The sequence below is a fragment of the Hermetia illucens genome, chromosome 2, assembly GCF_905115235.1.
Source record: "Hermetia illucens chromosome 2, iHerIll2.2.curated.20191125, whole genome shotgun sequence".
NCBI lineage: Eukaryota > Metazoa > Arthropoda > Insecta > Diptera > Stratiomyidae > Hermetia > Hermetia illucens.
Genome location: NC_051850.1, coordinates 51603548 through 51630291, shown reverse-complemented (window position 1 = coordinate 51630291; position 26744 = coordinate 51603548). Strand labels below are relative to the sequence as shown.

Genomic DNA, 26744 nt, shown 5'->3' with positions numbered 1-26744 from the left:
TGTTATTTGACGCCTCCCTTGTGTATAAAGTTAACAAGGGTTACCATCCCCGACCGTACTTCCGATTGACGTATACCCACGACCTTAATGTTATCACGCAATTTTCATCATCATGCCTTATCGTCAAGCTTTTTATTAGCCTAACAGTTTTTTAAGCCGAATGTAACAGGTCTAAGAATTAAACCGTTGCGCTTAAATCTATCTGCCCTGGCTTTTCAGCCCCACCTTACCAGCATTACTGAAATCTAGTTTCATAAGTTTTTGAATTCCGAGCTCCTGTTTTTCATTGGAACAAAAATTGTCGTCCGTTAATTGGACTTTACGTGCCAAAACCAGCTTTTCCTCTCTCTTCGATATACGACTATATTACCTTACTTCTCTGCCTAACAAAAATCCCTTCGTTATTTCATGTATATGTTTCCCCAATGTTAGTCCTTCTTACTTTTGCGATGAATTTTTTGTCACTTTATGTTAGTGACAATTCTGTCTACGCCCAATCGGCTTAACGTTCCCGGCTCTCGATCCCTTCCCAATAATTGAACATTTGTACCGGTTTCCCCGTCAATATCACAAAAAATCGATTAAATCTTATTATTATTATTTTGTTAAGGGAAAGTCGCACCGCGTCCTTGAAGAACTATTGTACCCCTTTTACTGGTTATAGTGTACCTGTTGATCATAGTATCTCAAGCAGGCCAGTAACCGTTAGGAACTTTAGTATGTTCCCCACTTCCAGAAGTTTCAGCTTTGCATCTGGTATTAAGTGTTCTCCCAGATGTATCGACCTGCTTTGCACAAGTGCTGGACACTGTCCCAGGACGTGCATAGAGGTTTCGTCCTCCTCCTCACAAAACCTGCAGGCAGTGTCCGTAGATATCCCTAGCTTCCCTAGGTGGTAGTTCAGCCGACAGTGACCAGTGAGAATTCCCACTATGATTCGGAGGTTCTTTTTGGTGAGGTTTAAGCAATCCTTTGTGCGCATGGGTTCGTATCCCCCAATAAGCACCCTGGACTGCTCCATCCCTGGTAGGCCCGCCCAATATAGTTCCCTCAACCGTTTTTCTTCGTTTCTTAGATTCATAGCCATGAAACCGTTTCCGATTCCACAGAAGGGTTCTGGCCCGTGTAAAGGCATCCCTGCTCCCTTCTTGGCTAGTTCATCCGCTGCCTCATTGCCTTCCAGCCCAGCATGGCCTGGAACCCAAAGTATCCAGACCTTGTTGGACGAGCCGAGTGTATTCAGTCTCTCAAGGCATTCCCATACCAGTTTAGAGTTCACCTGGTTGGACCTAAGTGCCTTGATCGCTGCTTGGCTATCGGTGAGAATAGCTATGTTCTGCCCCCTGTAGTTCCTTTGCAGATTAAAGGAGGCACATTTGTCTATGGCGTAAATTTCCGCCTGGAATATGCTAGTGTACCTGCCCATTGGCTCAAAGTACATTTTCCTTGGACCAATGACACCGGCACCCGCTCCCTCTGCTGTGAGGGATCCGTCAGTGTACCAAGTAATCAGTTGCTGGTTTAAGCCGTATGTCACAGCCACGCTTTCCCAGTTTGTCTTGTTACTCCAACGTGTTTCAAACTTCTTATCGAAGTGAAACCTCGTTGTCATGTTGTCCCTCGGTATCAGTAATTCGGGATACCGCCTAGAAAGGATATCAATCTTCCTTCGATTTAGGCAGCTCCCCGCCTCACTCATGCTACCGGCCATCCTGAATATTGATCTCCTTGCCTGCATCTGTATGTGCAGATGGAGAGGGGTTAATCCCAGAAGGACCTCCAGGGATGCCGTTGGGCATGTCCTCATTGCCCCACTGATACACACGCAAGCCAGCCTTTGGAGCTTATGTAATTCCCTGGCTTGTGTGCTGAGTTGGGTTCTTTCTGCCCAGATTACCGCTCCATAGGTAATCATTGGTCTTACTATTGCAGTATATATCCAAAGTAGTATCTTCGGATTAAATCTTACTCTTCATCTTGTTCACTCTAATTTGGGCATTGGTTCCCGCAACCGATGGTCTTTCTCAAAAATCAGTTCGTTTCTTCTTTCTTCATAATTTTTTCAAAATTTGTCATTTTCCTAACAAAAATGATCATGCTCTTGCTGAGAACTGCCGTTCTACTTCGCGTTCTCCTTTTATTTCAATTATTTATTTATTTTGCGGCTGGTGTCCACCTAGTTTGGCCACCTTATAGCTTAAAAGCACCATGGCTTGGTTAAACGCTGGTTAATTGCTACCAGCATACTAAACTTCATGAATTTCCTGGAAAAAGCCGAAAGTCTCGATAGGAAGTGCATGGTATCTAAACAGATTGTTCTAAAGCCTTCAACGCTGTAAACCACACGTTACTTCTGGTCGCCTGCTATTTTTCTCATCAGTCCTGAAGCGTTTCTTTTGATAATTATATATCTTGTTCCTTTTTCCCTTACTCCGGAGTATCAGAAGGATCTATTCTCCGTTGTCCATTTATTTTTATTCTTAATTGAAGATCTCTCTCGGGTCTTCTGCATTCGTCCCTTGAAAGACTGTGTTCTTTTGCAGTCAAACTAAGACACTCCGATCTACCGGAGATCTGTTAGCGAGTTAGTACTAAATGTCTCAACATGCCACTCGATGTGATGTTCGCTTATCTTTATCTTATCTCAACTCCGTTCGTTCTTCTTTTTCCTGGAATACTGTAACTCCCTCATTAGAAGCGATCTCCCTGATCTGGTCCTCCTCTTACAACTGTCATTATCCCTTTCCTGAAAAAACACCCTATCCCTCTTGTTTAAAAAGAACTTTCCCCATAGAACTTCAACGCATAGCTTCTCCTTTTTACAAGTAAATTTTTATTTTTGGAAGCAAGTACTTATTTCGTGAGCTACTTACTCTCTTCTTCAGTGCTTAGCTACCTAATAATTAATCTAAACATTCTCCATGTTGGCTACTTTTTTAAAATCCCCTATTTCCGACAAACAATACTTGAACACCTAAATAGGTATTTGAGGGAAGTGAAAAATCCGATTAAAACGCTCGGCGAATTCACAAAACGAAATTAGAGGGTGCGATGAAAGCATCAAGACTTTTACAGAGGGTGCATTCTAAAGGTTAATTTTGCTCCTTTTTGCGGAATTATCAATATTAATGGAGATACAAACGTTTAAAGTTTTTCACAATATTCCTCGATTCTCCAGCATTTTTCCTGCCACTCTGACCCCCCAAAGCCCACAATGGGCTGCAGAGCCTCAGTGACGACGAAGAACGTTCCTCGCTACGTGACTCGATTTAAACTTTCTACCGGCCTGATAGAGTGCTCCTTCTTTATCAACATCATCTAGTATATCGCGTTGTACAGCACACGTCAAGTAGATAGCATATTTTTTAAGAGAAAAGTAGGAAAGAGTCACTACAGTCTCAATGGCTGGATAATACCTAGGCTTTGCAGAGTGTCAGTGGGGTAGACTTAAATCGGACTAACACCATTTCTTTTTAAGCTGGGACATTGATTCCCCGTTAAGAAAGCGACTAGTCTGTGAGCTGTGGGATCAGATTTCATTCAACGTATTCCCTACTTGCTATGTTATAACAGGCGACTAAAAGGAACCCGCAAATCTGGAATCTTATTTATGCTTCAGAAATGACTCCCATGCCTCGAAAACGGTTTATAATTGGCTTTTAGAATATAGGAACGCTTTTCGGTGACGGACCAAGGCTCCTCAGAATCTTGTAGTCTTGAGGATTGATGAGAGGGTTGAATTTCACCTGATTGGGAGTATCTACCAGATGTGTGCATGAAACCATTGCTTACTTATAGATGGTTTTAGATAACTTTTATTTTCAAACTGGTTTGACATGTACTGACTGGTTTGATTTTCTCATGAAGTATTTTTGGGAACATTCTACAACAACAGCATCGAATGCTTTGCAAGGCTTACGGCTACTACGCTTTACCCGAATGTCGAGCTTGGTTTTGTAGTTTTCAAAGTGTCAATTTTGACATCTGCAATGGTCATGGCAGACCGCCAAAAAGAAGAGAGACAAATGGAGAATAGGAAGAACCCAACTTAAATTCTGCTTCAGCGAGCAAAAAGTGTTTCATCCCGTGACGGGCGAGAAGAAATGGATTCACTTCGAAAATCCAAAGTGGAAAAAAATCGCCTGTCGATCGTGGACAACCACATTGGGCGGATAGCACTGCCCATTCGCTCCATAAATCAGACTTTACCTCGTCTACCACTTATTTTTTTCAATAGGGCATGCATAAAGGGGTCGAAAATTGACTTGATGGATGGTTTGATTTGAAAGAACAAAAATTTGTTGGGAGTAGTTTCCATAAATTCGCCAGTTTATCTGACCGGCACATCTAATCCAAGATCTTGGCATACTGCTGAAACATAAAAACGGATCTCAGCCAATATCGGGAAGTAAAGTAAAGTCTGCGCCGTGACAATTGGAAATTTATTGTTGCGCTGGTCAAAAAGGCAGCCTACCGCAAATAATAATAACTTGAGTACCCCATATATCAACACAAAAGAACTTTCAGTTGGTCGCAAATCTTGCGGCGGTTCGGTAAAAAACGTTAACGGTAGGTCTTTTATTCACGAGGAGGAGCAGCTTATAATTTGGAGACAGCATTTCACCACGATTCTCAAGAGTATACGGACTGCTTCTTCAAAAGGAGGTGATATTATTTCCGCCATCAATTCATTCAAATAGGACAAAGCCAACCGGCTTGCCGATTTCCCGGGAAACTGTTTAGTTAGTTAGTTTAGTTAACTGGGGGGAGTCGCAGCTCCGAGCACTCAGGCCATTATTAGGCCCATTGTACTATTCCCGTAAGTTGCCTATTCAATGGCTTCCCGCCTACGGTGTTCGCAGGCTTTAGCGAATCTGAGAACATTCTCAAGAGGCAGAGAGTGTGCAGATTCTTCATTGAAGAAAACCTTGCCAAGGTGTCTTCGTCTGAGATCTGAGGATGCCGGGCAGCTGCATAAAAAGTGCAGGGCATTCTCCTCCTCCTCCTCACAGTTGCTGCACACAGCCGAAACCACTACCCCAATCTTTTCCATATGGTAGTTTAAGGGGCAGTGTTCCGTCAAAAGCCCTATTAGGGTTTTCATGTCCCACTTCAACAAAAATGCCGCTCTAGTGGCCCTAGGCTCCTTCACAAGGATTTTCGCTTGCCGGCAAGTCCTGTTTCTTTGTGCCTCTGTATTTTCTACAAAATTACTTCGTCCATTCATCCGTAAATTCTAGGAATCTGTGTTCTCACTAGTGGGTAAAAGAAGGGGATGATCATCAATATTCCTAAGAAGTGCACCCGTCGTCGTAGATTTGATAATTTAAAACGCGGAGATATCGAGAAAACCTGGAGGGATCCAAAACTCATTTCAGGGAACTGACGACTTGCAGGTGTGATTGAAGCGATATGGCCCATTTAGAGATTAGTGGATTACGGGATTTTGATGGGGGTCAAGTTGGCGACACGGTGATCGCGGTTTAAACCGGTCTACTGCAGAGGTGGATGGCTGGCGGTGCCTAGTTTTCACGAATAGTCGCATAAACCGGGGAGAGACTTGATGATGTTTTGTCGGTCGAATATTTTGGTAGCTGTTTGGGAAGTAAGGAAACTCCTTTCTAGATTTTGTAACTGGGTCCTGGTGACAAACTGTGCCACATTCCTACCTAATATCCAGTAAGAATGCCTAATTGGACGCTAGCCACACTTAGAGAAAACTGACTAGAAACTTGGTTTATTAGAACGATATGGATTGGTGCAGTGAGTGGTTCTGTCAAGTACCGCCAGAAGAAAGTAGACTCGGGAGTAAGGGAGTTTTCCTTGATTGCTAGTCAGGATTTTCTTGCTTAGGAAATACTAATTACATTTTAGTTCCCTAGATTTCCCAGTCTAGTTGTTCCACGTTCCAGCGCTACGAGGCCCCTATTAACACCAATTTCTATTGAGGAAGTGGATAATTTTTATTGGGCGGGTATATCATAAGTGTCGTTTCTAAGTTCAAGTTGATGGAGACGTGTTTACAAAGAGAATCTCTCTCGAACAACTGGTGCTTGCGCCGTAAGATAAAGGTCACTTTGGAAGCATAATTCTGTACATTGTAATATTACCATGAATATTTATACTTCAAATACCAGTATTCACTGCTGAAGCTCCGTATCTAGATTGCATTACCCTTCGCTATAAATTTCTTTGTTAGGTAATATTTCAAGAGAATTGACTTCAATTACTGCTCATACAATTAACTACGAATTGTCTGATATTTAACTTTGTTATTCAAGCGAATTTGATATAGCCTTCAATTGGCAATTGCAATTTCCAGCGTAATTGCTCACTAGGTCTAACTAAGCAAAAATGGATTCGCTGCCATACCGGAACGGCAGGTGAAATCCAAAATTTAATGACCCCTAGACCGCGATCGTTTACAAATCAATACTCGCAGACAGAATGAAGTCAGGAACCCGCCTAAAATGTAAAAGACCAGGTGAGTGAGTCATGCATGATGATCGTTACCGCTTACTACAAACAAGTCGCTACAACCTGTCCGGGCGGTACTCTTTCCAGTCGCGTAGCTGGAATAACACAACCAAATCATGTAGTCAATAGCGTTAATGCTAAAGTGCCACCGTACCACTGTTTAGATAAGCATTAAAAATGACTTCAGAGGATTGTGTCATGTTTAGATTACTTTACCTGTTTGAGCTGAATTTCCGTAAACACAGAACAGCAATCTATAAATTACAGTAGATGTTCATAGATTAACATTGGTAAACTTTTTGCGCGGAGTTTGAGCTGTTATGAGGTCATGACCACTTAAAGGAGGTTTCGGACTGGTTGGGTCGTTTTAATCATTTGGTATTTACTTGAAATTAGAATGGGAAAACTTGGGAGTCGCGTGATTCCCTTAATGAATGATGTCACATTTTCAAGCCAATGAACCAATTTCATCACTAAATACACTTAACAGTTTTGGCACGGCTACTCAATCATGAGCTCATTTTCTTCACACCTGGACTAGAATCATAAATATTTATGAGTCACGGCGGTGGATGACTCTGGCAACATACATACTCGCGCCAGCGCACTTAAAGGTTAGCAACGTTATGATTTCACAATTAGATGTAATACTTTACAAGAAAGTCCAATAGATGTCATTCTTTAATATTCAGAGTTGACGGTGGGGAAATGAATCATTATGTCCACTTTTCAAATCATAAGGGAAGCATAAATAGCCGACAGAATCCATAACCTTCAAAGTTCTTACCTGTTACCTTCAATTTTCACTTATACAAAATTCATATGGGAAATATTATTTATGCAGCAATTCTCCTAGTAATTATTACTTTCCAATGTTTCTCACGATTGCCTTGACCGCAAACTTGTCTTGAAGAATTCTGCTCCCACGAATGGAAAGTTTTACTATTCCGTTATCAACTAAATCAATTATTCAATACAGAATTTCACAAAATCAAGGACATAACAATTATAAAATATCGACTTTCATAATAAATTATTAAGTTCCTTCCCTCACCAGTAATTGTTGCCTGCGAGAGTCCTACAGTACCCCCTATGGATTTCCACTGTCGAAATGGGAAATCTCGTCCAACCGATCAATGTTAGTCCATTCAATATTAATTTCCATAAAGACGACTAAGAAATCTTAACCTCAACTCCGTTATCACACACTTAAATCTAAATTTCATTAATCTAATCACCATAAATTTGAATCATTTGAAACAGTTTCTTATCATTCGTCTCATCTGATTATCATTTTCGCTTTTCTGGCATTCTGTGCTCGTCCTATGGACCTCTTAGGGTGTTGGCTAAATGGCAACCGCCTGTAAAAAGGCTTCCCTTCTCGTTTGCGAGCTATCCATCCATGTAAGTGATGAACCAATTCAATTAGTGTTGAAGCACTTTAGCAATTAAATTATGTTTCTCGGCCCTAAGTGATGACAATTGTTTTGTTTTGTCACTTATTTGAAACTTTAATTGGCTAAATTGATTTTTGTTTGCGTGTATGTAGTGGCGTGTGTTCCCTTCTGAATATTCGAATGTTAAGAGGAGGCGAAAATTTTAATTAAATTATTGATGAAATTATTATTGATGCTGAGCGAGGTGACGTATGCTAGCATGATTTTATTTTCTGTTATCAACTGTAAACATTCATTTTGTTGCTAATTGATATTTATTATAAAAGGGAGAGGTGACTGTATACAAAGCTATTCTCTGATTCTCGTCGTTAAACGTGCCTTCCAACATGTCCACTTGAAAGCAAGTGGGAATACTAGAAGCTAGACGCAGGTCCGTAAGGAGAAAATCCGAGCCCGGGGTAGAAATCATGCGGAAAACGGGGCCTACAGTGAATATTATCCGCGTCTGGGGTGAAAGTTATACGAGTCCTCTTATTAGCCCTAGTTTTCATTGAAATTTCCGCCTCAGGCCCCCCAGAAAAATTTGGAGCCGGTGGGAATCTCGCTGTTCCACCCCCTCTCGCCAGGCCTGGCTGGACGGGTATTAAGGTTTTTGTGTTCACTTTATGTGAGAAATTTCTTAAGCAGTTTTTGTATTCGTAGATAACTAAAAAATCAAAATATTCCTTGACATATCGAACTCCACCTATCATATGAGTTCACATGGTAATGACATCAGACACCTCTTAGATTCCGATAAATTCGCTTAAAATAAAAAATTTTGACCTTATATAACTTTGTTAATATTAGTTGCATTTCCTTCAAACTTTCCAAAATTGTATGGTATATTATTACTTATATAGGTGGCACATTTGGTACTTCTAGGATGAACTCAAGCGATCTTAAATTTCTAAACTAACTTATAATATGCTATAACTTTATTTGAGTAGATATCATAATGGGATGTATTTTGAGTCCTAGATTTAGCCGTCACTATCCTTTTTTGAGATTTTCCGGTTGGTTAGGTTTTGAGAACGAGACCTTTTACAGTTTTCGGAGCATACATTTTGAGCCCCCACTTCCTTATATTTCACCCGCCTCCCCCGAAATAAGGCCACTTTCGAAAAGTACTAAACAAGCTCTATCAAAAAATTCGCATGTATAGGAAGCCTCCCCACCAACCTTAACAACCTTGCTATATATAAAGGGAACACAGACCACACGTTCTCACCAAATTCCGTGACAATATTCTCTGCCGTTTCGAAATAAATCGAGTGTGACAGACAGACAAACATTGATTCAATTCTAATAAGGTTTTGCTTCACATGAAACCTTAAAAAGGGTTGAAAATACATAAGCAATATATAACCGCGTTTTACATTGTAGATAAGTTGGAAGTACATATATGCAAAGTTAACCTCTCGAGAGCCAGTACTTCTTCCTGTGAACTTACTTTTAAAAATTCACACCTTTTCGTGAAAATCGACCAAGAATGATAGGGTTTAAAATCCAACTTACCAATTTTGTTATGCTTTTGCTGGGCTTATCCACTTCTAGAATAAAACCAGACTTCTTCCAGCAACTTTCGACTACTTTATCGAAACTCAGGTGCTCTTTGGAATTCAAGATAGTTCCAGGCAATGATCTCGCGGAGCGATACTTGAGACCCGCTTTATATCCCTGACAGAACCGAGCAATAACTTCCGTAGACGCGTCAATACCTAAGGGCACATGCGGCGTCCTCAATGGACCCATCAACAACTAGGAAAAAAGTGCTGGCGGCCACGAAGTTGGCGAGGAAGTGGGACTATGCCCAGTCGACCTTAGTGTCTCCTGCTTGTCGCTCATACTAGTTGAGATGGCATACATTTCTGTAATTCTAGTTAAGTCTCTAAGTTCGCATAATTTTACATAATTGTATGAAAATTTACATGTCAACTAAAATCAAAACGTGTGAAAATATATTTCTTTGAAACTGAAAAATTGTAAACAAGTTATTACATTGGTTGCCTCATCAGTGAGACAGAAACCGGAGAATCGAATCAGCCGCGACTGCCGCTTGCATTCATGCCGGACCCCAGATTCAACTAATCGCAAGAACTATCCAGGATGAATGTAGAGTAAAGACAATGTAGTCGCCGACCCTTTGTCCCGGATCTCAGGGATCAACATCCCAGCCACAGTTGACTTTTCGGCAATCGCTGTGGCTCAGAAGGGTGATGCAATTTTTCAGAGCCTGCTATTTTACTTCAAATACACGTTGAAGGATTTCTCTATCTTCGGTCCACCTTCCTCTACTTTCTTCGAGATTTCCATAAAGAGGCCGCTTTTCGTAAGGAATTATTTCACTCGGTGTAAGATCTTGCGCAGCCTGCATTCGGACAATGAAATGGGTAGTCCCTAGCAACTAGCTCTGGCCGTTCATGAATAACGAGGTTAATCCGTGGGCTAGAGAGTGCATCGCATTTCAGAAATTTAAGGTCACTAGGCATGCTAAGAAGGAAGTAGGTGTATTCCCTAAGTCAACAAAGCGCTTCCACACTATACACCTCGACATTGTAGGCCCTTTGTAAGACTCGCAGGGCTACAAGTATTACCTCACGATCAACTGTGACGGACATTACAGCATAATCATGTGCTGAGGTTTTCTGTCGAAAGTAGATTGCGCGCTCAACCCTTATAATTACAGATCAGGAAATGCAGTTCGAATCTGCTCTCTTCTAGGAATTCGAAAAGATCAAAAGTTTCAAACGTCATCGGACAAATACATACCATCCACAGCCCAATATAATGCTAGACATTGGTACCGGATGCTGAATGCCACCATTATGTCGCGTGATGAAGCGTTCTGATCGCATGTCCTCCCTATTGTTTTGCTTTCGCTCTGGTGTGCGAGGCGAACCTACGACTCCTCGGCGACTTGATCTTCGACAAGAGAGAGGAATTAAAACCGGCTCCGCCATCTCGTTACGTGCAACCATTAGTCAGCACCCCTAGGAAGCTTGAAGTCTACGTATCTACGTCATGGTGACTGATGGCACTCGGAAGCCACCAAAGGAGTGCTCCTTTAAGGTCCTCGGGTGTGGAGAACTTTCATACAAACTGGACGTTGGGATCAAGCCCAAGACGATCCCCTTAGACAAGTTGAAGCCTGAGCGACAAGTTGAAGAGTGAGCACTGCGTCCGTTTTACCATCCGCCAGTCAGCCTCTGTGGTCGAGTAATCACGCCACAGGTTTTCTCGCCGGTTTCAGCTCGGAGCAGAATGCCGTGGCGAAGCGATAGTTGAGGTCCGCTTTATATTCCTGACACCACCGAGCAATAAGCGTGCCTAGCGGACTCGCTGACAACCAGGCAGGGGCGCGAGTGGTCATGAGGTCGGCAAGAAAGTGCGACTCTGCTCAGCCTAGCTTAACGTCTCATTCATTAAAATTACATCACAGTTAAGTTCGTGTAAGTTTATATAATTTTATTAAAATTCACATATGTCGATTTAAAACATCTCTAAATAATATTCGGACTTTACATCGCTAAAGTGTGTATTCCTACTCGAAATTGTTGAATTTGAAGTGTATATGATATATAATTCATGGAACATAAGACCAACTATACTTCCTACGAGACTCTAATCTTCGGTACAAATCCTTTTATGGATCTTCGGTACAAATCTTTTTTATGGAGTATTGAGTGGGTCATAGTATCCACGCATTTGTGTGTGATCAGCATTCCTTGGATTTAACGGGTAGCTTACCTCTACTGTTTACTGTGGTGAATTTCCTAAGGTATTCGTATTCGATAGACAAGACCTCCTTAGTTGAGTCCTGGCTTAATGACGTAGCTATATATCACTATACTTTGAACTTACACACTAAGTATTAGATACGCGGTACGCTATGCTGTCGCATTACCTACTAAGTAACTCCCTATGATCAATGAGCTAACCTAGAACCGTTTGATATATTATATCCTTTCTGCTCTCTCGTCGTAAATAGAGAATTCCTTTCATCAAATCAAAGAACTCCTTCTATTCGCTCTCTGTACCGGTAGAACTTAATCTTCCTTTCCGAATGTGCAATACGGCTCTATTTATCAGCGCTTCTCGGCATCTCTCGGACAATGTTGTCTAAAGTGCGAGCGCTTCCCTGTATCTGCAAAGAGATGCTGACGAAACCAAACCACCTTCCGTAAGACTGCGTCGTCCACCACCCTATTGTATAATCACTTATTGTTCTTGGGCAGGGAACACTGAAAACCACTATGCCAGCTTAGTAAGGAAATAATCAATTTCACCACGTTTGCAGTCCAGCCACTTTCGTAAGTTAATGAGTCGCGCAGTCCATTTGCATCTGGATTCAGTTTTCTAAGAAAGTTGCTACTTTTTCAGCCTATGTTGCTGTTTTTCATAAACAGTTACCTCTTTTGGGTCCTCTTTCTTGCACTTATATCAGGAACACCGGACTATTCCTTAGTAAAAAAAAGTAACGGATGTCACTCCCGCGATCACCGTCGCAGCCGGTTCCAAGACGTGATACGCATGGCAGACGCCATTCGCAAACCTCCTTGTCTCTGCACTCACGCAATACACATCCGTGGGGATAAGTTCTTGGCAGCTCGTATCGTTTCGGCGAGTCTACTTTTGATGAATTTCTCGAGCACGTTCCAGGCTGTGTCGAGCGTATAGCGACGAGGACAAATATCCTCTTTTAGATTGGTTGGTTGAAGGCGCCAAGTAGTACGAGTATGTCCGGCGATGGTGAATCACCCGGGATACCTTCGGGTTCTGGTGCCTTCTTATTTTCCCCAGAGAGGGCGGCTTTTTCTAGTTCTTTTTTAGTGAAAATTGAGCAATCTGCGGCGTCTTTCATGCCGTTGAGATCACCACGAAGAGGGTGTACAGATATTAACTTAGGTATGATAGTAGACATTTGGGATCACAGTAATTCATATCGTCAAGGGATTGACAGTTTGGTACTAATTTCGGAATTACCTATTATAAGGAGTACAAAATAAAGAAAATGTATTTTAGGGACCGGCAAATTTGAACGAAATATCCGGAAATACGAATTACTGGGACTCCACTGTATCATCATTGCAATCTTTGACAAAATAGTCTTTGGGGACACACACAATTAACGTTCATCACGTAATGCACCCTAATTCTAGACAATTTTAGACCTTTTAGCGTTGTTTGCTCTTGCAGTAGATAGCTTCCCTGGTTGATGCGCACTTCGACTTTGCTTCATTTGGAAGAATTATCGTTTCGACAAAAACAAACGCATTCCATACTGAACTAGTGCCTGATGGGAATGCTAGTTATAATTTGAAAACCTTCCAAGGTTGACCTCTATTTTATTGTTGATGTACCACTCTGGCTTTATTTGGAACAAATTTCTCTACACCGAATTGATTTTTATCTTTTACGTTATTTTTGGATATTTCGCAATGCTTATTTATAGAATGATTTGGGTTCCCTTTTTTACTGTCCACCTGTCCGTGCATCGGTCTATCTGTCAGCTTCGAACGGTTACAGTTGGGAAGAATTTCTCCTCATTCATTCGATTCAAGCTTTTTAGAAGTGGGGACTGTCTTTTCGCAATTTACAGTCATCATACACATACAGTCAGGATCTCAACTAGGCCTCAAAATTCATTTCTCTCCAACCCCTAACCTAATAAAGTTACTAACACATACTGTTTTACAATGCAATGGAAGTTTGATGTTAAATCAGGGTGTTAGCACAGGGAATTCACCACATTTGTTGAACATATATTAAACGAGTGTATTCTTGTTACGCGCATATTAAAAATCTGTTTATCTAAACTACATTTTGTGCAATTTCCATTTTTTTGTAGGCATTTAAATTTTACAAGTGTTACTAAGTTCACACGCTTAAAAAAGGTAAAAACTATCGAAGTAGTATCATAGATTTAGCTTTATAAGGAGCGTCTTATGAGAAATAGGAAACAATACTTTTTCCTCTGATCGATTTGTTAAATCATTGAATACAAGAAAAATAACATGATAGCATTTTTTTGTTTTTTCCTCCATTTAATCTAAATACTTGAAAAAAATTTTGCAACGGAAAAATCTTGTTGACCCACTTTTTTTGCGATGCTTCAATCGGGCCGGTATTCCCCATTGTTGTTCATCAGTGTAGGCAAGCCCTCAACATCTTTTGAGGAAATCCGTTTTGTTCTTGTTAATTTAATTTCATTGGAAATGATATAACCCGGAGTCCGCCTAAATAAAAAAAATAACACAACTTAACACTTTATAATTTTCTTCTGCATTTTCTATAATATATAAAGTTTATAAATATTTATTTTTCAAATTATTTAATTACATCTCGGTTCTGTGGATCGTGGGTGAAAACAATAGCTTTCTTGTATTGCCAATGTACTTTACTTCACTTCTAAGCAACGACGATGATCTGCTCTTCGGCAGTTGTAAATATTTAAAATATGCAACAAAAGGACGACTGAAATTGGTAGCATAGATTACATTTATGCTTTTAGCATTTCAAGATAACTGCCCATTTTAAAAGAGTTGCAATACGGGTAAACCAAGTTAAACCTGAAAAAATATAATAAAAAAACAACGGCACGATCGAGCGCCTGGAGCCGTAAAACTCTGGACCCGAGTCCAGCGATCGTGAAGGGAGATCCACGACGGATCGCATCCTCAATCGATGCTTCTCCTGCCTCAAATGTGCTAAGAGGCGCGGCCTTTAGGGCTCCTTCCCTGACTTAACATCCTCAGCCCATTACTTTGGGCGATGCTCGGTCATTAGTATTCTGCGGGGTTTAGCGAAAAGGAAGGGATTAGGAGGTTCTCAAATCAAGCAAAATTTTGCTTCAATTAATAAAAAAGTAGTCAATTTAAAAGTGAGAATAAAAATAAAAAGATCAAATAAAAAAAAAGAAAGAAAGAAATATAGACAATTAAAATAAATTGAAAAGGAAATAAAATAAAAAAAAAATTCTGTTTGTTAAAAAAATGTTAAATTATAAGTGATATTGAAAGTACAAAAAAAAAAATAGAAATGAAAATTCTTAAAAAACAAACTTATAAAACTAACATGTCTCTCCTCCTTCAGAGATCTTAGGGTTTGGTTCATAGGGAAATAACACTTTGCTCATTTTCAAGTCTTTACTTTATATATCTGTTTAGGAAACATATACAATTCCTGATAACACTGCAGTTCATATAGTGCAATTACACTTGACAAGCTTTATCTTTCCTATTGTTGTTTAAATATACTTAGTTCATATTTAATAAATACATGTTTGTATTAACTATAGTGGCGATAATAACGACAGAATAACTCCTTTTTTCCATCCATCCATCCAATGCCGTTTGACTCTTGGAAAAACGGCTTCAGCCTATCTAAGGGGACCGTCTTGAGCTTACTACCGACGTCCAAACTGAATGTGTGCTCCCTACGCTCTACAACCCTCATGGTGAGTCGGCCTGCGAGCGGCATCAGCCCTCATCAGAACATGAGTGCAGACTTCAAGCTCCTCAGGGATGTGGACCGCTGACCACGCGTGTCGAGATGACGGAAGCGGCTTCAATTTGGGAACGGTCTTCCGTAGCAAGTGTAACAATTCGATGTTTCCAAGCTCGTCTCTCTTGTCGAGGACCCGGTTCTCCCCGTGCATCAGATCAGGGCTGACTGCAAGCGCTTCACGGACGGCTGTACAGACGCCAAGCAGAACGGCTCCTTGCGCGCCATAATGGTTGAACTAAGGATGGCATGCGGTTGCCCGTTGGCGTTTAAATCCAAGGAGCTTTCCGAGCTCTAAGAAAAGAGTGAATTCGAATTGCATTCCTTGATATGTATGATCACGTCCGGGGTCACCAACGTTCTTTAAATATACTTAGTTCATGTTTAATAAAGACATGTTAGTATTAACTATAATATAATAATAATCATTGGCGCAACAATCCATATTGTATCAGGGCCTTGAAGTGTATTAGAGCACTTCATTCAAGACCGTAACGGTACACTTCAGTACACTGTAGGAGGCAATGTGGTCATCCTTACGCTCGCCCGAGCGTCCGAGAGTCCACTGATACCCGACGTCAAATCACGATACAAATCTCACTGCCACCAGTGAGAATCGAACCGCGAACTTCCGGACACGTAACTATAATATACTTGGTATTTTTATTTTAATCACACTCAAATCCATTAATATTAAGAAATTATTTTAAATGAAATGCGAACAGGGAGAAATTATTTTAAATCAAATGGGAATGCTGGTCTGGTGGTGATGATAACGACAGAAAAATTCCGTTTCTCCCTTGATATCGAAAAACAATTTTCGTTGTCAAAAATCGCTTTTCGATGTCATGGTCATCACGATTCGCAAATTGTGTATCTTCGCTCCGCTTCAATATGAATCTTCAATAGATCTTTTTAGAGTCTCTATACACCTAAAAAGGGGGTTCAAAATTATTTCACCGAATATAGCCATGTGGGCTGTCAAATGGAAGTTTTCTCCTTTCCTTCAAATTACTACTACCTAAGGGATAAAATATCAGTAATACATCGAATTGAATATCGGGTAGATTCTGCGTATATACACTGCGAGCTATGTATGAATGAGCTATCGTATACCCAAATATTATTACATAAAAAATCAACAAAATCGTTCATATCTGAAGCGCTAAGCTTTCGATTTCCGACTTGTTTAGGTTAGGTTACGTCAGGATTCCAAACGGGAGTATTCGAATAGCAATTGCCGTGTGTAGGTAAATCAAATCAGATACCTTTTTGTAGTCAAAAACGAAAATATACTGAATCTGGATTTTCCTTTAGCATTGCGTAGTCAAAGCCCGTGTTGTCCGTAAAATCAAGACCCCAACCGTGTCATTGAGCTTAGTTCTCGGTTACTCCGGCAGGTTTCCCCTCGATTGCGTTGGGTGAAATAATTTGAAGCAGCCGTCAGTGTTGTGTTGTGAGAACCACCATTCAACTCTCGTGTGTTTCCTTTGTGAAACGGAAGACGCGCGGGCTAGAACAATGATTCCGTTGTCCATCACGACATTTTCGCGAGCTAAGATTGGACAGCCGCTCAAATGTATTTTCCATTTTCCATTTTTATTCCAGTCACAGACCGTCACGCAACAACATCCAGTCACAAGCCAGTACTACAGCCGACGGTACTCTTCTCCATCGGTGCTAATTCAATTAACTAAGAACGCCCTCAGCAACGCTGGCTATGCTTGCTCAACACTGAGCGCATCTTGTATTGTCGAATTTATTATTTGGTAAGGCAGCTAATATAATAAGCCCCTGTTCGTTGAATAGCTTACTCATTACCCGGATAAAGTTTAAAATACACGGACAAAGACTGAAAAAACAGAAGAAGAAGAAGATACACGCACTTGCTACTAAATCTTTTTCTAAAATAATCTGAGTTTAGTGCAACAGCGACCCTAGTTTAGCTAGTTTAGCTCCTTTTGTTTCCTTAATATTCCCCCGCGTACTTTTTGCACCGACAGCAGCTATTAACATACTGCTCGAGTCCAACTGTTCGCCGGTCCACTGGTACAAACCCCGCTAATTTTAACTTTTGTTGACAACCAGGTTGAACTAAAAAATTCAATGTGACAAAAGCAAAAATTACATCAAATTTTCATATGCTAAATCATTCCAACAACAAATTTCCATTCGCCTCAGCCATAAACAAAAAGTTAGGATTGCATGCAATAATATGCAGTCTGGGCAAGCTTATGTGCAAGCGAAAAAGTCAACGTTCAATTTACAATACGAGGGAATTATTATGTTAAAATTTGAAACACTTAAATGGAAATGGATTTTAAAGTTTTGAAGAAAGGCACAAGGATAGGTTTTGAGAATGAAAATTAAGTGGATCATTTGAAAAGGTAAATATGTACATAAATGAATGACGGGATGACAGTTAGGTGATTGGAAGGGGTGTGTTGGAGAAGCTAGCGGGTGGTAAAACGTGAGAAAAAGGAGAAATGCTGCATATTAGCAAATGCATTTCCTCGTCACACTGTCAGTGGCTGATACGAATGAAATGTTGCGAAGTTGCGGACATGACATATGTACATTACTGCGATGAAAACTGGAAAAGGTATTAGGCTAAAACCCAGAATTCATACACACAATCGAATATTGAAACATTATACGAAAGTCGTTTTCCATTTACACCAAAGAAAATAACAAGTTAATTCCTGCATTGACAATATTTAATTTTAAAATTTAATAGAATTATTTTATGATATCTAAAATTCATTTTTCTTTTTTTCCAGGTAAGTTCCATTGGATTACTTTCTAAACGACCCTGCACAAATGTGTATGGATTTCGAGGGTTAGAAGCAACATCGGTTTGTACTTGCAAGAACTCATTTAATTAAAAGCAGTCTCTGCAATTAATCTTTATTGACATCTCTAGCGGAGTCTCGATGAGAAATGACTGCCTCGTGCACATCAACGTCGCATATTCTCAAATTATGTTAGCATTTAAACAATTGTTTACAATGCTTCAACAATCAGCGCATAACCCGTAACATTTAGTTTTTCTACTACGGAGTAACTTTCGCAGTTCAGCTATGAGTAATGACATATGTACAGTTGTGGGATATCCCAAGCAAATCACGTATCATCTACAATAGCCATGACTGATTAATGAATTTATATCGCAGTTCTTTGGTTCTTTTCGCACAGAGAACCATCAACGTCCGCTGCAATGGTCTTGTCCGTTTCCAGTTTATCAATGAATAATTCAATCGTTAATTTGCGTTGTGGCCTTGGCAGGCATTGTTGTCTGAGTAAACTAAAATCACTTCACAGGTGGCATGTAACACCTCTGCGAAGTTTCAAAAATACCTGTGCGGCGTTATATCACTCTGCACTCATCCAGATTGATATCATCACCCATGCTAGCATCATAGTCTTCATCATCACCATCATTATTTTTATGGGCATGGACCAAACCGTGAGCAATTGAAATCAGTTCACGATGCTGTAATATTGGTGGCATCATCACGCTGGCGTTGCGGAGCTTCGATTACTCACAGCATTTTTGAAAATCATTAAAATATTGCGTGGCCCTTGAAATCGCTCGTAGGCAGTGGAGAATGGGGTGAAATAACAGTAGTCCGAAAACCTACTTTATGGGAATTAGCTTTTTATTCCATAATTGCGAAAACTTCCATATGAGTTTACAGAATGAAAGCAAATCTAGAAGATGCTCGGAGTCAAAATATTCAAATTAGTTGAATCATCTGCTCCACAACTTGACAAAAATTGAAAGTTGTTTCCAGACCGAGCACGTTTCCTGTTCTCTCCTATCAGTCTGCAACTTTGTGTGCACCAGCAATGTCTGATCCATTATTATTAATAATTTTGTTGTTGGAGGAGGAGGAGGAGGCGGCCTGTGTCTCTTTTGGACTACTAACATTGAACTAAACGCTGCAGTTTGACATGGTGCTGACCACCAGTCACAGTATTCACAAGCTCCATTCAACTATCGACATAGAGCGTTCTAGCGTAGTTATACCTTGTTGTAAAGTGTTAACCTCATCCCAGTAGGCGCGTAACCAAGTTGCCATAGATCGTCCGTCCGTCCGCCTTGTTGTTCCAACTCAATCTAGCAAGAAGTTAATTGACGACATTAATTTTTTAATAGACGTATCAGACTCGTATGTTGCGATTTTGTACGCCTCACCTTCAGTCCTACTGACTTGGCTTGTGCTGGCTCGCAGAGCACCTATCATTATTATTACGATATTATTGGCGATGGTATGGCTAGGTCATGGGCTTCGCTCGCACTCTATCAGTTTTACGTGCGGTTTTAATCAATTCGGAACGTTTCGAACATTTCAAAAAAATTCAGTACATTCGAGGTATATAGTAACGTGGTATGTAGGTTACGCGAGGGTGCCATCGTTTGTCAATTTTCTGTTTAATTTGTGTAATTAAAAAAAGTTGAAGCGAATTATGAAATGTGATGCTTTATTGAAAACCCAGTGATTCAATTCGTTCTGAACAGTTGTTTGGACATACCCTGGCGACGTGATATCATTGCCTATGTAGTTCAATCTGTGCTTCGCTGGTGATTTTAATAGAACGTTTCGAGGAATTTTGAGTAGAGAATCCTTCTACACGTAGTTTTTTTTGTGTGATGTGGATTTGAGTTTTGCCAATAATTATATATTTCAATTGTGCGTTTTACTATTTTGTGTGGTTAGCGTGTGCGTTTCCGTTGACAATGTGTATGCGTTTGCTTAGTCATCACTTGGAAAGTTTTCATCAGTGAATAAGATGTGTGATGTTCAGTGCATTTCTTAAGAGTCATCATGATGAAAACATTCTTTGGTCGTTAAATTTGTGATTTCATTTGGATTATGACTAACTCAAAACTATGGTAATAGAATTTCTTCAAACTTCACTATTCAACTTTATATTACATTGGCCCAGGTGAATAAACTACAAACATGTTCAATTTGGAACAAATAAAATAAAATCCAAATTAATAAAGATCAAGGTCTCTTCCCACCATTGTGGATACTTTTGTCGTTTATTTTTACAATTAAAATTGGTAAATACAAGCTTTAGCAGTCTATCATATTCCTTTCTAAAGGCTTTGTAAAACATTTAATTTTTATTATCGATTCATTGTCTGTCTGAATATCTGTCATATACAATTTATTGGAAATTAATGAACCAATTGTCATAAAATTCGATGGAGATGTTCGAATGTTTTTCGACTCAATTCTATTAACTGATTAAAGAGAAGAGAGAGGCCTTTTTTCAATTGCGATTCTGTTGGGAGAAGGGATGTCAAAAATATAAAACTCTATATGCTATGTTTGCTCCATGTGCCAGGAATTATTCAATCAAAATTTCTGAAAAACTAGTAAGCTGGCTTTATATAAAATCTAGAGGCCGAAAGTAAAATTTTTTTTTATGTTAAATTTGGTAGTTATGTATACAGTTAGAAATAAAGTAGTTTTCACGAAATTCTGAATATGTTTATTAGGGTTGATGAAAATCATGATTTTTTTGTTTTTAACAGTTTTTTTTTTTATTTATTTAAAAAAAAATCAAATAAATCACAATTTTTTCATTTATTTATATTTTTTGTAAATTTGTCCTAATTAAACTGTAGTGTAGTGTAGTGTCCGGATGGCCCAAGTGGTTAGAACACTGGGTTGTCGTAGCGGAAGGTCGCGGTTGAAATCTCACTGGTGGCAGTAGAGTTTGTATTGTGATTTGACACTGGATACCAGTCGACTCAACTGTGAACAAGCACCTAAGTCAAATCAGGATAATAATCTCGGGTAGGCGTAATGCTAACCACATTGCCTCCTACAGGATATCCTGTAGTCTACTGTTCCGGTCTTGACTGAAATGCTAACGGTTATTATTAAACTATAAATGGCTAGCTTAGCTTTTTTAACCGCTAATTAGAAAGCTACTATTTCATAAAACTTCTATCTTTTACATTAGCAAAACTCAGGTCGATTTTCTATCCAATGCGTTCGTAGCAGAGCTGAAAAGTAATCGGGAAATTTTTAATAAAACCACCAATAAGCAACTAAAAGCCATGAAGTCCAGGTACTTTCAACAGTATGCTATAAGATTGAGTTCGTTTCATCTTTACCTCTACATGTTTGTTCCAAAAAAGCTACTGAAGGGTTGTAATCCTCATCTCTGAAAGGCAATGACCATTCAGTTTCCTGCTTTTTATAAATAATACCAGTGTGGTTTTATTTGGATTTACTGGAAGTCCATGTACGACGCACTCGCCGTCAAACAAATCAATTGCGCGTTGTGTATTATTACACACCGTTCCGAGATCTCGATCAACACCTAGCGCAACCACGGCATCAGCATAATCTGGGAGGTGTATGGATAAATTTGCAGTTCGCATATTAGTGACTCGATTAACATTCTCCACAAAAGTGGCGATACCATACATCCGAGTACATCCGAGTAATCACAGTAATTTCTGTTTTAGCATACCATAGGTCTACTTGATTAAAGGATAATCGACACAATGCCCTCTGACACTCAATGTTATCATTCTTAGAAGTATGAGTCAGAAGCTGCGGAGAAGGAAGGGAAACCCTCATGCACTTTCTCTGCGATTGCTCAGCTCTGGCTAGAGTCAGGCTACGGACACTGGATAAACCATTCTTTGGGGACCTCAGAGAGATTTCTAGCTGCAGGGTCGGAGAGCTGCTTTCCTTCGTGAATGCTACGGGCTGGCTCTGAAGATCCTCCCATAACAACAGTCACAGTCTTAGGAGTTTGTGGCTTCAAAACGGCGCACCAAAGCGCTAATTGGGCTCCTCGGAGCGGCCACTGATACCTACCTACCTACCATGACTCAGAAATCATCTGGTTGATTTCCTGAGTTTTTGTAGTCCTCGGTCCCACCAGGGAACCATTTTATCACGCTTGTCCTCACCTCAACCTCTTCAAAGCATTCTAAAAGTGTGCGATTCAGAGTTCTAATTGATTCTTCTATCCCCAAGGGAGTCCTTGGCTGCATAGGGTGATGCACTATGTTGCCAAGAAGTTCACTGTACTCTGTTCAATCCGTTTTCGTAGGATTTCGTCTTTTTATTACAGACTCTACATCTGGAACAGTCAGATTGAATTCTAAGTATCGGTGGTCTGATATTGAGAATTCATCTAGTATCTGCCAGTCTGTAGTCAATTCTAACTCTTTGAAGTGCGGATTGTTAGGTCAGTTACTTCATTTGGGTCGCACGTTTCCGGTCATGAGACTAGCCGAAGTGATGAAATGAAATATCCCGCCTATGGGATTACATTTGCTTCCCAACAAATATGTTGATTGTTAGCATTGCAACCTATAAACAGTTGGTGATTGATTTCTCTGAGAAGTGCCGCATTTTGCGGTGTAGTAATGCCCATGTCCTCATCCACAAAGACTCTCATCCCTTCGCGCAGAAGATTCTGTTGTTTCCCACTTAACACCGGTTTGCGTCGAACCGATCTCACAAACTGACATTTGGATAATGAGCCTGCCTACCTAAAAGGACCAGGTATTGCTTTGTCCTGCATAACTTAGTATTCAGAATAATGAACTTGGGCTGACTGGCAGAACTCAAAGCTGGGAATATCCGCTGGAGCCAATTTATGGCAACCTCATCAATGCAGTGTAAATGGGGGAGCCCATCGCAAAAAACCTTGATTAGTAAATCTTGGCTTCGTTTCAGGCTCCAATGTTTTTTTCCGCGAGCACTCAGGGAGGATGGTTAATTGTGCATCTAACATTTTGCCATTCTTCGAGGAAACTCTCACGGCAGTTCTCAGAGAGGCTGCAGCTTGCGGATACTGCGTCTTCTTTCCCGTCGTCGTGTTCATATTATTATGGGAGGGATCATCGTCATCATCAACGGCGCCGGGGCAGCAACCGATATTCGTTCTAGGCCTGCCTTAATAAGGAACTCCAGATATCCCGGTTTTGCGCCGAGGTATACCTGTTCTCGGTTGTGATTTCCGACCCTAGGAGGAGGAGGAATTATCAACGGTCTTAAAGTTGAATCTTTATTCTTCCCGTTTGACCAGTGCAATTTGATGTTGTTGGTTGGTTGGTTTTTGATACTGACGTTGCCACCATATATTTTGTCTTGCTTACATTGATGTGCCGCCTCCTCGATCTGGATGAAGGCAGTGTGTACGTCTCGGGTCGTTTTTCCCATGATGTCGATATCGTCAGCATGGGCCAGTAGGTGGATGGACTTAAAGAGGATCGTACCCCTCACATTTACCTCAGCATCACGGACCACTTTCTCGAGGGTCAAATTAAAGAGGACGTATGATAGCGCATCCCCTTGTCGTAGACCGTTTTTGATGTCGAATGGTCTTGAGAGGGATCTTGTTGCTTTTATCTGGCCTCGCACATTGGTCAAAGTCAGCCTACTCAGTCTTATTAATTTCGTCGGGATACCGAATTTTCTCATAGCCGTGTAGAGTTTTACACTGGCTATGCTGCCATTGGCGACTTTAAAATCGATGAAAAGATGGTGCAACTAATATCCATATTTCAACAGTTTTTCCATCGCTTGCCGCAGAGAGAAAATCTGATCTGTTGCTAATTTGCATGGAATGAATTGGCCCATGCCAAAGAGTGGCATGGGCCAATTGTGTTCTGGGCGTATGAGGCTATCCGGCCTAGCAGGATAGCGGAGAATATCTTATAGATGGTACTCGACAACGTGATACCTCTATAAATGCTGCATTGTGTGATATCTCCCTTTTTATGTATAAGACAGATAATGCTTCTTTGCCAGTCGTCTGGCATTGATTCGCTGTCCCACACTCTCAGCAAAAGTTGAACCTTAACCAATTCGGCTGTAATTCCATCGGCTCCAGGCGACTTATGATTTTTAAGCCGATGAATTGCACGGACTGTTTCTTCAATGTGGTGGCAGTGTTTGTCCGTCATTTTCAGCTGGCGGGACCTCCAACTCGCCGATGTTCTGGTTGTTCAGTAGTTCATCAAAGTACTCAACCCATCCAATATGCCCATTCTGTCGGAAATCAGATTTCCCTCTTTGTCCCGGCAGGATGAGCACGAGGTGTGTAAGGCTTCATCCTGCTAACTTGTTGGTAAAACTTGCGTGCCTGGTGTGGTTGTTCTCTGTACTTTTCGAGCGCAGCCTGTTGGTCCTCCCAGGCTTCCTTTTATCATCTGTGAGTAGCTTTTCCATTCGCCGCTCTCTGCGCGTACCCGCGTCCTTTGAAAATGCCACATTACTCGGTATGCGGCATTCTTCCGTTCCGTTGCTAGTTAACATTCATCGGCAAACCAGCCGTTCCGACTCTCGACCGCTGAGGCCAAGTTTGTTTGTGGCGGTATTTATGATAATGTTCTTCAGGTGATTGTGAAGATCATTTGTTGATGTTTCATTTCCGGGATCTGTGTTGACTGCGGTTATTGCGGGATCCATTTCCCTCTTATAGGTGTTGCGAATGGCTTCAGTGTTAACTCTCACCTAATTGTCAGAGTGGATTGCAGGTGGTGTCGCGATTCGAGCTCGAAGCACCATGCCAGCGATATAGTGATCCGAGTCTATATTGGCTCCCCTATATGTTCTGACATTCATCAAGGCTGAGAGGTGGTGGCGTTCGATCAAGACGTGGTCAATTTGGTTGAAATTGGCCCCGTCTGGAGAGACCCACGTTTGTTTAGGTACTTTCAACAACCATTTCGTGTCACACAGTTAATTGAATAATCTGCAGTCCGTTATCATTTATATTTGAACGTATCGCCTGACTCCGTCCCTACTTGGCTATTGAAATCTCCAAGTATGATTTTGATGTCATATCTGGGACAGGCTTCAAGTGTTCGTTCAACTGCCTCATAAAAGGTATCAGCTTCGTTGAAATCTCACTCGTGATTTGATCACCTTCCGGCAAACCACATCGCTGCGGGATGCATGGGTATAGGCCCTGATGCGGAGCACAATAAGGCGTTGCGCAACACAGTTGTGTTGGTCTTAAGAGACTCTAAGATGATTTTTAGGCTTCTCTGGAGCAGTGCTGGGAAGACGTCATCGAATCCCATCTAACCTTAACAAGCATACCCATTTCGCTATTTTCCAGTTCTCCTTTTTCATTTTTCTTTGTGTCAGGCAGCGACACTTTCGACGTGGTTTAGAACACCGGGAAATGAGTTCTGCCCTCCTCATTTTCTTCATTCTCTAAACATTCCATTTTCCTTCTTCAAAAGAACAAAGATATTGCTCTCTCTTTGGCTATAGCTTTGTGTAGCCTGTTGCTTCTATGGTCTGTTCTGTCTCTTCCCAGAAGCTATTTCGTTCTGATTCTCTGGTTGTGTTGCTATACGCAGTCAATGCATTTTTGGACCTCTGCCAATCTCCGGTTTGTTTTGCTCGATTCAAGATTTTCCGGACTTCTTTTGTCATTCTGGCTAGGTTTTTGCTCCACTAAGGTATATCTGTTGATAACTTAACTGCCTTAACCTGGCAGCTGGCCTCATATGCGTCAATGATGATTTCCACCACTGTTTGTAGTTCCAGTTCTGTGGAATTCCTTATTATTCTTTCTGTTTCAGAATTGCCCTCAATGTTGATTATTCTGTAATTCGACATAGTGGGCTCATTTGGTACCATCCAACTCTTGACCAGTCCGTTAGTCAGAATATTCTCTAGGATTATGTCTAGTACCTCTTATCTGGTGGTCACGAATGTTGGAGTATTCCCTTTCTTATATATTTTTTCTTCTTTTCGATTAATGTTCGTTGTTCCCCAGACTTCGTGTTGAGGGTTGGCATCGCAGTCAAGGAGAAGTGGTAGCGCCTTTTGCTCGCAGATTTTCATCAGTCTAGCGACTAATCGGTGGGATCCGGATGTCGTCTCCTGCGAAGTAGCTCGATGCCGCGACTGCCTCTCGAGTTCTCCCCCAGGTTTACAATGGGATTATTTATATTTAAAATTACTTTTAAGAATGATGCACAATAGTTCTTTAAGGATGCGGTGCGACTTTCCCTTAACAGAAATAATAAGAATGATGCAAGCAACTGGTTTTTCGCAGGAGGAGTCCGAAATTACCTGGTTGCTTTCACCTTGCAGACCACGAATCTGTCCCCGGTACATCCAGGGATTTTGAGCCAGCACTATCCCAATGTGATCCTTGGAGATTGCCTTGTAATCACTGCAGATGCAGCTCTTGCATGGTGGAGGTTTGCCTGGGCTACTTTATTGCTGGCCATTGGCCCCGTTATTGTTTGGAATATCACCCTCCACCTCTGAGATGGCGTTTTCCTGCATGCCGCTGTCTACCCTAAGCCCTAGA

General features: G+C 40.9%; 1 protein-coding gene across 7 annotated transcripts in view; it reads left to right on the top strand.

Moving 5' to 3' along the window:
- The window catches only part of LOC119647786 (MOB kinase activator-like 2), a 402844-nt gene that overhangs the window by 321673 nt on the left and 54427 nt on the right, over positions 1-26744 (top strand). Inside the window, exon 1 of one of the 7 annotated variants that reach the window (XM_038048971.1) lies at positions 19443-19810. The exons of the other annotated variants lie outside the window; for them this stretch is intronic. The gene's annotated coding sequence lies outside the window, so the exon portion shown is untranslated. Of the gene's footprint in view, positions 1-19442; positions 19811-26744 lie in introns of those variants that run through there. 7 annotated transcript variants of the gene reach the window in all.